The 15,843-nt window shown below is 39.3% G+C and overlaps 1 protein-coding gene and 1 long non-coding RNA gene across 2 annotated transcripts in view; one reads left to right on the forward strand and one right to left on the reverse strand.

The window, feature by feature from the left end:
- The window catches only part of LOC109937591 (receptor-type tyrosine-protein phosphatase zeta-like), a 239,525-nt gene that overhangs the window by 200,783 nt on the left and 22,899 nt on the right, over positions 1 to 15,843 (reverse strand). The window lies entirely within an intron of this gene.
- LOC125485311 overlaps positions 9,506 to 15,843 on the forward strand; it is a 26,762-nt gene continuing 20,424 nt past the window's right edge. The window contains exons 1-2 of the long non-coding RNA XR_007264035.1: positions 9,506 to 9,617; positions 11,716 to 11,758. This is a non-coding gene — a long non-coding RNA (uncharacterized LOC125485311). The remainder of the gene's footprint in view (positions 9,618 to 11,715; positions 11,759 to 15,843) is intronic.

The following is a 15,843-nucleotide window of genomic DNA, read 5'->3' on the forward strand; positions in this document are numbered from 1 at the left end:
GACCTCAATCTCGCCCTACTGTTCCCAACATCTCAGGTTCTGTTTCATGAGTGACTGCCCACACACCCTGTCCATAGAAGTTGCTATTGACTTTAAATCAGCCTTACCATATCATCATGGCACATCTCTGACTTAATTATAATGCCGTTCATCATTTCAATACCACATTTGAGCTCACTAGCATCTTTTATTACAATGTTAATCATATAGGTGTGGAGACAGACAGAGGCATCAGACCTGGATGCATCCCTCAGCTCTTTATTTGCTCTTGTTTTTTAAAGATTTGGATGCTCACAGCACCTCTGCCTTTTCGCATATTGCTGCATCATTCAGAACTTACAGTCGCAGTGCTCCTACCTTGCCTTTTAACAAAAGGCACAAAACCAGGCAACTGGTCACGTTATGAACATTGATTAGGCAAGGCGTGGTCACATTGTTGTATGGCACCATGCTATGTCAACGTCACACCTGCAATATGTGCCAGCAGCTTATGCAGTACACGCACATGCACACTCCTCCAATTAAATGGCCATGTCTCAAAGTCCTCAATCAGGTCTAGAATGACTGAGATCAGTCAGGGGTGTCAATTCAGTCCATCAAGGGCATTGTCTGATCTCAGTTCAAGGACTTGGACATACTCAGTCGACTACGAGGCATATAGGATCAAGAGTTCCATATCATTATGGTCAATGCTATAGGTCCAACACAAACAGTCCAAGGATTAGTAGTAGGTCAGTCAGGGAACTGTGCAGAGATTAATCATGTATCTGGTCACTCAGCTATTGGTGCTGTCCTTCCAACTTGGGGTGGGCCACAGTCAGCCCTTGGGTTCTGTTCACTGAAGGTCTAGGTGAGGTGGGGTTTGGGAAGTAATTTGTGGGATTGAAGGTTACATGCTGTGTTGCAGAGAGGACTATCATTATGACAGGGGCAACTCAACATGTAAAATGAGAGAGATGATAAAACTTCAGAGGGCAAATTTTTAATTTTTGAAAAACCAAACAAAAGATTCTTTTCTAAAATAAAGGAGTTGCGTTTTTGTTTCAGGGAGTCCTAATGTGATTGACTCAAGATTTTTTTTTCTTTTGAGGAATTTATTGAAAAGGAGTTTTTTTTTAAAATTCAGTTAATTAGTTAAGTGGTTGATTTTATTTAAGTTTTATACATTTGATATATATAATTTTTTCCATTTTAACATTATTTTGTTTAATTAGCGAAATATCTTCCTTATTTGCAGTAGTAATGTATTCCTTCATCAAAAATGCCTCCCCTTCTTTCTCGTCTCCTTTTCTAACCTTCTTATACCATCTAAAACCCAAAACATTGAGCTGCCAGTCTTGTCCATCTCTAAGCCAAGTTTCTGTTATAGCAATGATGTCCCAATCCCCTGTTCTTAACATGCCCTGAGTTCAGCCTTTACCTGTAAGGCCCCTTGCATTGAAATAAATGCAATTTAGTTCTTCAGAATTGATATATGCTCTGAATCTCCCTGGTCTCTTTTTCTAATTGATGTACTCTTTTCACATTCAGAACCTTCCCCATCAATCCTTCTGTTTGCACTGCTACTTTAGATTCCTGCACTCCCTCCCTCTATCAGAATAAAGTCTCCCTTAATGGAACGAGCAAATCTCCCTGCTAAGATATTGGTCCCTTTCCAGTTTAGGTTAGGACCATCCTTTTTTTGAAGAGGTATTTTTTAAAAATCTAAAAAAAAACATTCCAATTGTCCAAAAACCTGAATCTCTGAACAATATGCCAGCTCTTCAGCTTTTGAGTTATCTCCTTTTAACCTTTTGTTCCTTCTCTCATTGAGAGTTTGGCATTAGGAATGAACCAGAAATTACTACTTTCAAAAGTTCTATTTTTTAAAATCTTCTTCTTAATCTCTTAAATTCACTCTACTGCTTTTATCTTTTCCCCTTAAAATGGTAGAAATGATAAGGTGTACAATAGCTTCTGGCCTCTCAAGCTCACCTTTTTAAACAATACGCTTGAACTGTTTAGAGGAGTCCTTAATCCTAGCACAAGGAAAACGAAAAAAAAAACCATCCTAAATCTACACTGACTGCTGCAGAATCTCCTGTCTATGTCCCTGACAGGAGAATGCCCTATAACTATCACCCTATTAAGTCTTGTCAAATGCTGCCTAACATAAGAATCATTTGAAGTGTCCAATAACTGACTGACCTTTTCCATTTTCCTTGGAGAGATTATCCCCTTCAACTGTTCCAAAAACTGAATGTCTATTTGATAAAGGTATAGCCAGAGACTTTTGAACTACCTTCTTACCTTTCCCCACGGTCACCTGTCTGACTGATCTTGCTAGGTAATAGCTTATCTAAAACACTAGCCATCTCACTCTGTACCTCAAATGCCCTTAATAAAATTATGCCTAAAAAAGTTTCAATAATATCTTTTATTTCCTACTAGGAAAGACGCAAAACTAGACCTTCTTTTGGGCAAAAAGGCAGGGCAGGTGACTGAAGTAAAAGTGGGGAAACATTTTTGGGCGAGCGATCATAATTCTATTAGTTTCAAAATGGTTATGGAAAAGGATAAGCATTCCATAAAAAAGTTAAAGCTTTTAATTAGAGTAAGGCAAATTTTAATGGTATGAGACAAGAACTTTCAAAAGTTGATTGGAGTAGCCTATTCGCAGGTAAACGGAAGTCTGACAAGTGGCAGGTGTTCAACAGTGTGATGACAAGAGTGCAGAGGCATTTTGTTCCTGTTAGAGTGAAGGATAAGGCTGGTAAGATTAAGGAACAATGGATGAATAAAGACATTGAGATTCCAGTCAAGAATAAAAAGAGAGAGAGAGAATCTTACTTTAGATATAGACAACTTGGTTCAATTGAATCTCTTAAAAATCAATGTAAAGGGTGTAGGGGCATTCTTAAGAGCGAAATCGGGAAGGCAGAAGAGGGGATATGAGACAGCATTGCAGATAAAGTTAAGGATAATCTGAAGAGATTCTGCAAATACATTGAGGAGGAGATGGGAGAGACACTAAATGAATATTTTGCATCAGTTTTTACTGTGGAGAAAGAAATGGAGTCTAGAGAATGCAGAGAAATAAAAAAACTTTTTGATACTTTAAAAGCAGTTCACATTACAGAGGTGGAAGTTCGGGAGGTCGTTGAGAATATAAAAGTGGATAAATCTCCAGGACCACATCTAAATGTATCCCAGACTATTGTGGAAAGTGAGGGAGGAAATTAAGAGATCCCTTGCAGAAATATTTGCATCATCTATAACCACAGCTGAGGTGCCTGATGACTGGAAGGTAGCTAATGTTGTACCTTTAGGAAAGGCTGTAAAAGGAGGGGGAAAAAAAACAAAAAAACACCACCGGGAGCTATAGACTTGACAGACTGACTGACTTCAGTAGTGGATAAATTGTTGGAGGTGATGATAAAAGATAGGATTTATGGACATTTAGTGAGGCAAAAATTGATTAGGGATAGTCAGCACAGTTTTGTGCAAGGAAAATAGTGTCTCACAAACTTGATTGAGTTTTTTTTGAGGAAGTTACCAAAAAGATTGATGATGGCAGAGCAGGAGACATTGTTTATTTGGATTTTAGTAAAGCCTTTGACAAGGTTCCACAAGGTGGACTAATTAGTAAAGTTGGATCACATGGGATTCAGAGTGAGTTTGCTAATTGGAAACATAATTGACTTAATGGCAGGAGATAGAGAGTAATGGTGGAGGGTTGTTTTTCAGATTGGAGGCCTGTGACCAGCAGTGTTCCATTGGGATCGGTTCTGGGTCCTCGTTTGTCATTTATATGAATGATTTGGATGAGAATACAGAAGGCATGGTTAATAAGTTTATGCACACCAAAATAGGTGGTGTAGAAAACAGTGAAGCAGGTTTTCTAAGATTAGAGGGATCTTGATCAAATGGGTCAATGGGGTGAAAAATGGCAGATGGAGTTCAATCTGGATAAAATGAGAGATATTACATTTTGGTATAACAACCAAGGGTTCAATTAATGGTAGATCCTCAGGTAATGTTGTAGGAAAGAGGGACCTAGGAGTGCAACTATATAATTCTTTGAAGTTTGCATCACATACAGACTGACAGGGTGGTTAAAAAGGCGTTTGGCTGCCTTTGACCTGGTGTACAAATTGGCTTTAAAATATGACAAATCGGTGATGAGAATCCTTGAAAGTCCTGACAGCGGTGAACATTTCAGCTGCTGGCAAGCACAGGAATGGTGTCATTGTGGTGCATAATTAATTAGATGAGCACCAGAGAATTGCAACAGAACCCCTCCACGAATCTCTCCAAAATGGACACTTGGATTTTTGGCAAAATTCAGCCCTCTGTTAGAAATATTTCAGTCTCACCTTTATAAGCACAAAAATGCATGCTTCCATTCATTTGCAAGTTACGATAACTAAGGTCAACTCCATTGGAAATATTTCGAACTAGAGGCATTTCTGGCAGAACAGTGTAAGTGAGAATTTATAGTACAAAACGAGGCTTCAACCACATGAATGGTAAATTGTAGACAAAACTACTGACTTTTGATCAATCGGTATTGAATAGCCTTCCTGGCAATGCTGGTGTTACTGAAGAAGTTTAAAATATTCAATACACACTTACTATGATTGGACATGTCAATACAAAATTGAAAGAACCCCTCACAGGGATCAAAGATGTACATGTCATATATCAATGACATTTGCTGGCTAAGTTATTCATTCAGACATCATACAGCCTGAAACATTTAATATAGAAATGTTCAATTGCAGCAAGACAGATTGTGTCACACCAAAGGCTACACATTGCTTTACTTTTAATGTAAATTTTCCCTCAATAGTGGTTAGGAAGCTATAGAGCACAGATTAATTGTGCCAAAACACAATGTAAGCTGTCTAAATGGTAAACCTATTGAACTCCTTAGGGTAGCAAGTGCACATATAAATTAAAATTGGGCTATTAGTGATCGAGCTTTTAAAACTGTGGCTATGAAATAGTGCTCAAGGAATTATGTTCATGCAGGCCCTGGTTGTGCTGCACAACAGAACTGAAAAGTTGTAAATCAAACTGACTTCAAGTCATATTTAACTGTAGCAATCAGGACTTATCACTCCCAGCAACTCAAATACTTCTTCTGCCACATCTTAGTCCTGTTTTATTCCTACAATTACGACGCTTTTCCTGCATCAGTCCCAGTGAGACTCATTTTTTAAAACAAAAACAATGAATTGCTGCAGTGAAGCGACAGTTTTAAGAGTCTAGAGCCCAGATCTTAAGAGGAGCAGCAATCATTGATTATTCTGATAAATGTTCCTCCATCCAGGCACAGTCTTACATAAACATAATCAGAATAACGTTACAGCAGAGCCCTCTATATTTATCCAGATACACTGTCACATCATTCTGCACAATTACAGCAGGCAGTGAGGGGACATGAAACATGCCGAAGAGCTGAAGGAAGACAGCAATCTGCAAGGAGGAGGAGGGACAACATTAAGCTAGAAGATGCACTCCTTATGGATGACAGAGCTCAATTACATTAGGCCCTAAGGCAGGCAGGCTGTGATTGACAGCCAGTTCCAGTGGAGGTGAGCTGGGTGCAGATCACGATCATGGAATGTCAAAGTCAAAATGCTAGTGTTTGCTTTGGATTGTGGGTATGGAGTGCAGCTGGTCTTCATTTCCTGTGTTCCCTTTTGCTGGCTGCCAGTAAAAAAGCTCATGTTTGAACTTGTCCAATCACTTGTTTGCCAGTGATGTTCCCGTATTGGACAAATGACAAGATGGAGATGCACTGGAGAAAACAAGTCTTGAGAATTCAGACAGGGTTTTAGATGGGACGTACCCAAGGTCAGGCTAAGCATGTAGTACAGTGTTTAAACGGTGACTTGGTAGATGCGCGAGGGAGAGTTTCTATACTGACCACATGCTGTGGTCAGCTCAGCTTTTTGGCTGCTGTGGAGGAACAATGCTGAACTGGCAACACTTGTCTGGGTGCACAGTGATGAGGCAAGGGATGTTGGTCAACAGGTAAAGCAAGATGAGAAATCTCAGGGCATCACAGTGAGAATCTCTCAAATGAAACTCACTCTTAGCCAAAAAGAAAAAGTGAGATTCAGCCTGGAGAAAGAGAATGGAATTGTTCTCTTAGAGACAAGGTGTGAGAAGAGTTGTTGGGGGTCATGGTGGGAGTTGCATAGGCTTGTAAATTAAGATTAATATACAGAAATGGAAAAGAGAAGCTGAATAAGGGAAGAGTAATTTATCGGCCAAGGGAAGGCAAGGAAAAAAAAAGTGAAAATTGGAAAAAAGTTAAAGTCGTAATCCAGTGCCTGGTGAAAGCAGGAAGCAGCACAGGAACTGGCTGAAATGATGGGTTTATCAGAAGAGTCCTTTTGGAAGGAGGTAGAAGTGTGCTGTTGGAGTCTGGGGGCGACGAGGTGGGAAGCTGTGAAGGGAAGATCTCCAGCAGAGTTGAGGCCAGTGACTGTCCCAGAAACAATAGCGTAAGGTTTGATTTGGAGTTGCATTCCAGAGGAGGGTAAGGAGTGTCTGATAGATGGCAGAAGAATCTATCTTTTTTAAAAATATTACAATATTCCTGTCCAAGGAAGTTCCAAATGCTTTGGCATGACAGACAAGACAGGGCAAGGCAAAGCAAAGCAGGGAAACTGAGCAAGCAGGTAAAAAAAAGTGTAAAGTTAGTGAGTGACAAGAGAACAGCAGAGATACAGGCTGGTGCAATTTGACAGCTAAATGCCTATTCCTGCTTGCAGCGTCCCTGCTGCAGCCTTTCAATGTCCAGTGATGATGTACTGTTGCAATGGAAGTTTAGGTTTCAAAAGTGACCCACAAGTGGATCAGAGAGGTGAGATGGGCCATTTACAATGCATTTAGCTTGCATTAATCCCCCTTAAATTAGCAACTTGCCACTTATAGGTGACAAATTCGTATCACTGCTTGGTAGTGCCAAAGCACAAAAGATGAAGCGAGGTGCTCCCAACATCAAGATAGACCTAGTTGGACTGACTAATTCTGCCATAAATCTTACGGTGGCCCACATTGTTCAGACCCCTATAAGGTTCCAGCTTCCATCTCCATTGCATCACTCTGCAGATACAACCTTCCACAAAGGGCTTCAGCTATGTCTTACTTTGACCTCAAAAGATGGTTTAGGGTCCTATCAACCAGAGTGAAATCACGTCCAACCCATCTCCCATAATTCTGCTCTTATCCCTTCCCTTTCCTCCAGGATCAAAGATAGAGTTCCTCTTACCCTCACTTTCCACCTCACCACCCTCCAGGTTTAAACGCTCATCCTCTAGGGACCATTCCCTCTGACACCTTGGTACACCAACAACTAAAAAAAAACACAACCACATCCTGTAGGCAAGTGGCACTTGTCTATGCAACTATAGCAATGCCTGCCCTTTAATCTTCTCCTTCCTAATCATCCAAAGCCCCAAACACTCCTTCCAGGTGAAGCAGTGGTTTATCTGTATTTCATTCAAATCTAGTCTGTTGCGAGGAGCATTGAGCACACTAGTCTCCTCTACATTGGGAAGGCCAAGTGCAGACTGGGTAATCACTTTGCTGATTAAGCCCGCTCATTCCGCAAGCATTAGGCAGTGCTTCGTCTTGATTGCCATTTTAGTTTACCACCAGGTCATGCTGGGTCAGATGACTGCCCTGAGCCTGCTGCAGTGCTCCAGTGAAGCAAGGAAGCACAAGGAATGGCACCTTCATGTTCTGATTTGGTAGGTTCCAATCTTCTGGACACAATGAGTTCAACAATTTGAGGTGAGGAACTCTGTTCCCTGCTTTGATTTTGTCTTTTTGACATGTTCCAGTCAGAATCTTGCTTTCCGTCTTGTTTGCTTTCATGATTCTGCCAATCACCCTCACTCTAGACATATGTTTTGCTTCTTTACTATAATTATTACTGCTCCCTTTGCCTTTTCCATCTTTGTCATTTAAGGTCTCCTGCCGTCCACTTATCCAAGACCTTCTTGTTTGTTCTCCCACTCATCCTCTTTCAACCAGCATTGAAAGAATGTTTTCAGTTCTGAAGAAGATAGAGTTTTGCTGGACTTGAAACATGAACTCTATTTCTCTCACCACAGATGCTGCCAGGCTCACTGAGTATTTCCAGCACTATTTTTATTGCAGATTTCCTGCATTCGTGGTACTTTTCTTTACCTTCTCTTCAGACTCTTGCACCAAAACTTTCAGTAGGACTCAAGGGTTTATCCTTGGCCTTTATCCTTGGGGTGGGGAATAGGTGGAAGTGACCAATGCTTCATTTCGGAGAGACAACTGCAGTTGCAGGCTTTTAGTGTCAAGGTCATCAACACAATGACAGTCTGGAAGCGGTAAACACAATATATTTTAAAAAAAAAAATTCCTCAGGACAGTTCACTCTTACTCTTTAACCTACATCAGCAGCATCCATCACTGACAGTGAGACTGCCGATCATCTAGTCTTTGATCATGGACTATTACACCTCCAGAAACCACCTTTAATGCTTAAAATTTCACCACCTCCTCTGGCTCCCATTTGTGCATTCCTAACCTGTACTTGACAATGACACCACAGGACCCAGGAATGAAAAACCTGTCCTAAAAATGATCAAACTGCACAATATAAATTCAATTTACGAAAATCACAATCTTTTTTTGCCCAAATCCAAAAAAAAATTGTGAAATATGTAAAGATTTCAGTTTTTCGATTTGTGTTTTTGACGTTAGAAATGGATTCTAGATAGTGAGAAAAATATTGCACATGGAAAGTATTTTCAGAACATATTTTGTGGAGCACAGGATAACATAATCACAAAGTAATATAGTCCTTATTGAAAATCAATATTGTGTGGCATGGCTTGTGTGATGGAATAAATGAGACTTTGGATAACAAAAACACCTATTGCAGTACCACTGTTAAAGATATGGAGAGATGTAATTTTTTTAGAAAAAATCAGTTAACCACTTAATATGTTAATGCTAAAAGTTATGTATTTCAAGAACAATGCATATATAAAATCATGACCAGCCCCAACAAGCTGAACATATCAATTTTCAAAGTGCTCAGACAAGTAGCTTCTAGCTAAAATGCCAACAATTAGTTCTTGTCAGACTACTGTTTATACTTTTCTGACAACAATAATGTTTGGTAATAGCACTTTGTCATAATTTAAACAGTTGGCACTGAAATTATTCCGAGCCAGTAGACATTTAATTGTGTAATAATGTATGGGATTATCATCAATTGAAGCTCTCAAAACAAAAAAAAAGCAGATTGTACTTGGTGCAAGCTACTCTAACACTTGTGCATATCCCTAAGAGATTCTCAAGAGCGAAAAGCAGAATACTTCACACAACCATTTGCAAATGGAAACTATTTTCAGAAAGTATTTTGTTGAGCAGTTTGTGAAGCACAAGATAACAACCACAAGGTAATTATAACCCCTATTGAAAATCAATAATATTGTCGGGCACTCAATCACAAGCCGCGCATGAAACATCCACGAGGATTTTCAAAGAACTGCAGGGTGGAGAACAGAGCAGGCGCAGTCCCAGCAGACGTATTGGGATTTCGATGCCTCTGGGACAGTTTCGTGTTATGCAAGGTAAATGATTCTGAAAGACTTAAATGTTGGAAACTGCATTAAGCTACATCTAAGCTCATGATGGCCCACCCCCCGGGTGGGAATAAGGCAGAACACTTTAGGACTTGCATCCACAGGTCTCCTCATTGTTACTAAGGCACTGTTTATCTTACTAACGTAATTTTTAATCTGGTTGCTACCATTCAGTAAAATTACATCATGTTTAAGACAAGACCCTCTCCTTGTTAAGACTCAGTGGTTGTTCTTCTGCCATTGTAAACCAGAGACACAGAACCAGTCAAGGAAAGAGATGATTAGTGGCAGCATCCATCTAGTCAAAAACACAACAATGTAAATTCTCAAAATGCAGGCTTGAGAGAGAGAGTGCACACACAAGTGCGCGAGAGTGGGAGCGCACACGCAGGTGCCACCATTGACAGTTCCTTAACTTCTTTCAGGAAGTGGTCAAAGTTTGAGTTTGAATTTTTCATTTTCTTTCCTGATGAGTCCAAACAATTTATGGGGTTGCTGTGGGGACCTGGACATTTTCTTTCCAGTTGCTTTAGGTTGAAATAGCTCCCTAGCTTTCCAAGGAGCTTCCTGTTCAGGTCAGCTGCAGCCTCTAAACATGGCTGCTGGCTGCTATTACTACTTTTTTTCTTTATGCATTCATGGGAGAAGGCCTCACTGGCCAGGCAGCATTTATTCTCTACTGCCATCAGTCACTCTGCTTCTAACTGCTGGCTTGGCACCTTTTAATTGAGCATTGAGCTCACCTTCTAGAAAACTACACCATTTAAGTTTTAAAACATGTTGCATTGGCAATGCAGGTTGAGCACAAGGTCAGGACTCCATTCATATGGCCATCTGGTTCTTGATGCTGAAACGAAGAGTCAGACCAATATCTCTCACAAATTACAGAATGAATATATTCTCCTTCTCTACATGATGTTTTGATTGCACTATAAAAGAGTAACATGGACTGATTACATAACAAGTAGAATCACTTTACGATAAACTACAAAACAATTTTCAAAATTATTTTCAATTCTGCAAAATTTTAAAACAGGATGAAATCTATCAACTTTCTCATAAGATAACCAATTTTTAAACTCTCTTTCAATAGTGCAGCAGCATACTAACCTATTTGTAAAATATTAACTTGTTTGGGTGTTTTGAAAGTGCTTACATATTTTTAAAAAAAAACAAGTAATAGCCAGTTAGAATCTTTTTAGTATACTGACTATAAAGTGATTATTGCTTGTTTTTTTACATTTTTGTCATATACATGCAACACAGGTATGAGGAGTTGGTGATGGGTATTCCCCGTTCCAGACTTGAGGAAAGATACACTGGATTTGCAATACCAATAGATTTGTTAATACATAATAATGACCTGGACCTTTAGTACACAGGGCATCATTTTAAATTTTGCCAATTATGTGGAACTTGGAAGTATAACAAACACTAAAGATGGATGGTAATAGATTTCAGTTAATTATAAAGCAGACTGGTGAAATAGGCAAAAAAGTTTAACAAACGATATGTGAAATGATGCAGTTTGGAAGAAAGAATGAGGAGATGCAAAATTAACTAGATGGTACAATTTTAAAAGGGGATGCAACTGAGTCCACAAATTGATGGTGGTACAATAAATTGAGAAACGTGTTGAGACTGTTCAAAAATCATATGAGATCACCAGCTTTTGAAAATAGAAGCACAGCATGAAAAAAAAAGCAATGAAGCTTGGCTAAACATTTAAAAAAACATTAGTATAAAACTAGATGTCGGCTGGAGTACAGAATTCAATTCTGAGCATCAAAATATTAAGAAAGTCACTAAAGCCTTCAAGAAGTTGTAGAGGACATTTACCCAAATGGTATCAATGATGGGGGACTTTAGTTATTTGGGAAGAATGGTGAGGCTAGGTTGCTCTCCTTACAGCAGAGAGCCTTAAAAGGTGATTTGATGGCAGTATTCAAAACCATGATAGATTTCTTAGTTCTAATGAGGAAAAACTGGATGCAGTGTCATTGATTGTACAACTTACATAGCTTTAATATCTGTAAAAGAAAAAAAGTGATCACCCCATTCATGAAAACTATTTCCTGTTTATTAGTTCGCTGAGAACTTAATGAATGGACCATAAAGCAACTGAAGAGGTAATTGAAATTGCAAGAGCGAAAGGAACTCCAAATTAAAGTAATGGCTTTTTCAGGCCAAAGTGGAGGGCAGCTGAGAAACAGCTCAACCCAGGAGTTGGATGATGGATTTTAGAGTGGTTGAAGAAAAACTACATTGAATGACTGGCATACAGCTCAGCTCCCAGCAGGAATGGCTACAAGTAGCAGCAACTGCAGTAGTATGTAAAAACTGAAAGAACTGCAGATGCTGTAAATCAATAACAAAAACAAAGTTGCTGGAAAAGCTCAATAGGTCTGGCAGCATCTGTGAAGAAAGAAAAAACAAGTTACCCTTTCGGGTCCAGTGACCCTTCCTCAGAACTATGTAATACTGCTAGTCATATCCTGTGCCTTTCAGCCTTACTCATTACTTGGCAGGACTCATTATCATAGGATAAGACAGCAGTAAGGGCTTGCTGAAACTGGTCCAATAGGTTTTATTTCACCTAAACATGCTTTGTGCTTTAACCACAGAGCAAGAATGAAACAGCATGTGGAATTCCATTGATGGTCTTCACTTTCTTGCAACCAGAATAGAAAACATGCCAAAAAAAAACAACCACACACAAACACTCAAACCTAAAATATTATATTGAGGACTGCTGTCAGTACAATATCTCACTGAAGGGATTTCTCTAGCAACTATGTCAGAATCCCCTGTAGAGTCAGTCCCAAAAGGAATTTGTTATTTTCCCCGATGTTGGTCAAGCTCCTATACATCTCCAGCAATTTCAGCATCTGATGTTTTTACCTTATTGAATGCTATTCAGATCATATGCTGCTCTTAGACTTTGAGCCGTAGCCATTTGGTCAAAATACAGACAGTGTGTTTAGTGGGTATGCTGCTGGTGTGATATTGTCCAGCATGGTGACAAGGCAACATATCAACCTTCCTTGACTGATCACTGCAGTCATCCCCGACAAGGTGCCTGGCTTTGTGCCTGCACTACTAGCAAAACAGGACATAAATACTTTAAGTTCAGGCTGCTGGGACGAAAGGACAAAAAGTTGAAGTAAGGCAGAGATTCTGTGATCATCAAAGTAGGCACAAACAAAAAAAAAGCTAGCAAGGAAACCTGTGATGCACCCTAGTTGAATCGAGTTCGATGCCTGTTTCTACATGCAAAAAGTGTGCTGTGGCTGCAACTTTACAATGCTATGCCCCTGTTCACTCTAAAGTGCAGTATTAGTTTAGGTCCCTGGATTTCAAGTACAATTACATTACCATTGTATCCCCTCCCAGATTTTCTCATTCAATCTCATACACAATTGCAGATTATTTTTCCTTTCCACAGACCAGCCTCTCCTAGGTGGAAATTGCTTATATTTGTGCCCTAAAAACATTCCCCACTTAGTTTCAACTCATCTTAATCACAACTCAAGCTTGTATGTATGCACACTCAATTGATGTAGCATTTGCAACATTAGCTTAGAAACTACACGTTACACTGAAGCATAATGGACTTTCTTTCTAAATCCATTATCATCACACTTGATCATCTGTCTTTCTGATTCTGCTTTGGTCTGGTCATCTTCAGACTAATGCCTATATTCCACTAATATTTATATGGGCAGCACTGGCTCAGTCAGGCATAGACTGCTGAGATGGTAGTCCTGATAATTAAACCTTATAAAAACAGAAATATGCTAACAATGTGTCCATGATTAAATGATGGGACTGTGATCATTTCCTTTGGCCATTATAGGATTGTCATCAGGAACAAAAGTGATTAATTATACCTTGGAACCAAATGATAGTTTGTGTGGATGGCTACCTCATGTTATTGCCAGAAGCCACCAAGTATTAGTCTGTCAACTCCATATTTTATAGAACATAGCTCATCTATTTTTCTACTGTAGTGATTCCATTTACAAACCTTTTGGTCAAGGGCGGGACACTGGTCTATTTTCATACTGATTTGTGCAGAATTGTGTAATGTATCTCTGGATATATCTGGGCCGGTGAGGCAGCAATAACTGGCGGCGAGAGCAGGCCTTTCGCACGGTGGTGGCAGCCTCCTGGATGTCCTAGCGATTGGAGCAGCACCTGCACCATTGGAGATGGGACTTGGGACTCAGATCTGGACTTTTTTTTTTCTGGCTTACCTTTTGGCTCTGTTAAGATCTTTTAATTCTGGTTTTTGTCACCAAGCAGGTGCCAGTGCACATTTCGCTGTACTTATGTATTCCTATACTTAGCATATGTGACAAACTAATAATCTAAAATCTAAAGGTTGTTTCAGTCTTATTTTTTATATCTCTCACTGTATAATGATCCCACCTATACTTAGGATTGGATGAACATGTGTCTGGTAAGTTATAACTGATTTTTTGTTTTCAATGTTGAAACCCAAGAACCTGTTTGTTTTGCATGTAACTTGCTGAATGTGGAATCCCTAAAATGTTTTAATATGAACTCCCATGTATGATTGTGTGTCTCTACCTGTGGAAAAAGATGTTTACAGAATTTAAAGCAATCAATTGCTAGATTGTTTTGTTTGTGATATTCCTGTGAATTAATATGATCTGGAATTTTTCCAGACATTAATTTGCAGATAAACTGAAGTTTATCAAATTTTAAAATTTGGTGACAAGCTCATTTATGTCTATGAAGAAGAATAAAGTTTCCAGCTTGGCTCCCTTGAGAGGATAATTGGTCATCGTACATGAGTTTGTCTTTTGTTGGTAAGGAAGTTTTGCATGGCATCTTCCCATGATATCGGCAGCAGTAGAATTTGGGCAAGAGCTTTTCGCAAAGAATGTTGAAGGTTTGAGAAATCCAGTATCGCCACATGAGGCAGTTTAATTGTTTTGAGATGTGAACCAAGGTCATCAACAGCTGGTGAGAAATACCAGTCTGTCATTTTCCAGCTGAGTTTTATCTCCATTTGTGACTATGTCACAGATGTTCCCTTCTCTCTCTCTCCCCTGCTGTGGAACATAGCCAGTGTTTATTGACTGTTAAGAGATTAGTCCATGTTGAAACTAATTCTTCGGCCACTATATTTAAAATCCATAGAGGCATTTATCTTTATCTGATAATATCCCAAGTGGAACATTTATGTAAACTATTGACAGCAGCAGTAAGTATTGTCCTCAGCCTTAAACTTTGAACCACCTACCACTTGTCATTTTGGAAATAAATTACAAAGAAACAAAACTATTTCTGGAAAATGATTGTATTGCAAAAATGAAACGCAACTAGAGGCAGGATTTCTGCTCTCTTTATTATGTGCCAAAATGACATCTGAATTATGAGTCCCTCAAGTTTATAATAATCAAACTTCGTGGGACTGGGATAGGAGTTTGCACCAAGCACTGTCTTCAGGCAAAGTGGAGTTGATGTTCGGGGAGGAACATGGGGAAATTTGAAACAAACTATGCAAATGTGTTGGGGAACATTAATAATATACCAAAACTGGAAAAGTGCAGTGCAGACAATCACATTCCAGGCTCAAACAAAACACTTCAGAAACAAAGGAAAGCAATCTTAAAATACTGTACCCTTAAACTGCAAGTAAGTTCCAATCTAGAAAGATTCTTGACCAAATAAAGAAATACAATTTGATTTCCACAGCTGCTCCTGGGTGATATGAGATACTATGCCTGCACATTATTCAACATGCCATGAGGAATATCATGGGATAGAAAATCAGTATGTTTTATAAAGTAACTAATATACTCAGGAAAGATAGCACTGCCTAACAACTGTTTTAGCTTTACTCCGATTGGCTTATTCACCAGAATCTCATGAGCCTTATAATCCCATTGGAGATTTATCCTATGCATTTTTTTTTAAAAAAACTGATTGCATCAAAATTACATACAACTTATCAATATGATGATCAGAAGGCTAATTAAAGCACCTGAGATGACAAGAGCTGGATGAACACAGCAGGCCACCAGCAGGAAAGCTGACATTTCGGGCCTAGGCCCTTCTTCAGAAATGGAGGGTCTTCATTTCTGAAGAAGGGTCTAGGCCCGAAACGTCAGCTTTCCTGCTCCTCTGATGCTGCTTGGCCTGCTGTGTTCATCCAGCTCTTGTTATCTCCTCCAGCATCTGC

Source organism: Rhincodon typus, chromosome 18 (assembly GCF_021869965.1).
Source record: "Rhincodon typus isolate 14 chromosome 18, sRhiTyp1.1, whole genome shotgun sequence".
Taxonomy (NCBI): Eukaryota; Metazoa; Chordata; class Chondrichthyes; order Orectolobiformes; family Rhincodontidae; genus Rhincodon; species Rhincodon typus.